The sequence below is a fragment of the Periplaneta americana genome, unplaced genomic scaffold (assembly GCF_040183065.1).
Source record: "Periplaneta americana isolate PAMFEO1 unplaced genomic scaffold, P.americana_PAMFEO1_priV1 scaffold_24, whole genome shotgun sequence".
NCBI classification, from domain to species: Eukaryota; Metazoa; Arthropoda; class Insecta; order Blattodea; family Blattidae; genus Periplaneta; species Periplaneta americana.
Window position 1 is genome coordinate 295990 of NW_027185505.1, and position 1906 is coordinate 297895.

Below are 1906 nucleotides of genomic sequence, written 5' to 3' on the forward strand. Positions count from 1 at the left end.
CTCTTCTACCTGCTCTATCTTGTCTATAGACTTTAAACCCCGCGCATCTTAAATTTACTTGGGGTGTCAGGAACGTTTCTGTTATAAATGCTACGTCTATATTATTAGCGTCTAGGAAAGCCCTGAACTCATGTCTATCATGTCTAAGGCCCCTGGCGTTCCATATACACATCCTAGCAACTCCGTCACTTCGTCTGGCCATTGAGAGAAACGAGGGAGGTTAGGAGCTTAAATATCTCCGGGAGGGCAGACATAGGATTCTCCATAAGGAGAACTATCACTTTGGTTAATCCTTCTAGGATTGGGGCGAGCGGGAGGTTAGGGTTTGCTAATTGCAACGCCTCGGCAAAGTGCTGAACTTGGTCCAAGGTCGCGCCTTGACCGGTCGGGCCTTTCGAGGTGCTTGCAATAGCTTCCTGCTGGGCCGGTGGGACAGGGGCGGAGATGGACTCTACCTTGGTAGCCTTGGTGGCTTTTCTGCTGCCCCTGTTGCGCTTAGGGCGCTGAGAAAGGGGTCCTACATTATTGGCAGCAGTTTGGGGGGCTGTCGCTGCCACGGTGGACCACAGAGGCGCGGCTACGGGCACTTCCAAAAGCGAAGGGATGGTCGCCTGCTGCTGCTGCGTTTGCTGCTGCTGTTGGCGGACCGGCCCGAGTTCCGTGCGTCGCTCCGCACGGGGCCCCTGCACAGGGGCGCGAGCCTGTGGCTGCGGCTGCTGTTCTCGGAACAGCTGCTGCTGCCTCGCAGCTCGCTCCACACGCTGCTGCCGGAGCCACTCGTATTGGAGCGTCCGCTGTTCCTCGAGCTCTGCCCTCCTCCGTCGGGCAGCCCTGCTCGTTCCTTCCGTGGCATCTCTAACCTGTAGTGCCACGGGACACCCTCCATAATTGGCGGTGTGAGCGCCAGTACAGAGTGCGCATGTAGCGGGGACATCGTGCGGCTTGCGACAATCTTTAGTCTTATGGGGGCGTGCACAAGCTCGACACATAGGCTGCGCTTTGCAGCTAGCCTGCGTGTGGTAGTACCACTGGCAGTTGCTGCACTGAGGCGGGCGCTTGCTGGGGACGTAGTCCTCAACTGTTACCCTCATCAGGCAGCACTGACGCAAGGCTCTCATTCTATCCCGGGTTTCGGGGGAATTCTCCACATCGACAATGACCATTGGGAGTTTGGCCTTTGTCCTTGATGAGTGCATCCTCGTCACTCGCCGGACGATTATGCTTTGGAATTCCAGGTCGCCCTGGATGTCCTCCTCATCTGTGTGAATATCTATTCCTCTTAGAACGAATCGCAGAGGCTTGTCGTTCTTGGGGCGCAGCAAGTTGTACGCTACTCCCCGTTCGGTCAGGAACCTGCAAAGATTTGCGTAATCCCTTTCGCAAACAGTTTTCACGGCCGTCCCGCCGCGCGCCCTGTACGAGCATAAGCCCAACGGTTCGTATTGTGCCTTGAACTCTAGGTTCAGTCGGCCCAGCGAGCCAGTGAAGGCTGGCGTAATAATAACAGGTGGGATATCACCACGTCGCCTAGTGAGGGCAGTCTCAACTTCAACTTCCTCGTCCTCACTCTCCGACACGTGAGTACGAGCTGGGGAAGGGGGGCGGGGAACTGCCTCATCTACCTCAGGGGCAGCAGCCGTCTCCTGTGGGGCCTCAGGTTCGGCGGGGGGTGCTGCCTCCTCGGTCACGACTTGAAGAGTCGCCGCCTCCAATTGCTCCAAGGTAGAGAGAGCCGATCTCTCTTCCTTGGTGAGCTCACTAGCGGAAGGAATGCCGCCCTGCTGAGTCTTAGCTGAGCCCTTATTCTTCTTCTTTTTGGCCTTAATGACCTGAAGTGCGCCGGACCCAGATGGAATCGACGGCACTTCATCAGCCAAGACCGTAACACCACGGCTATTCAGTCCGC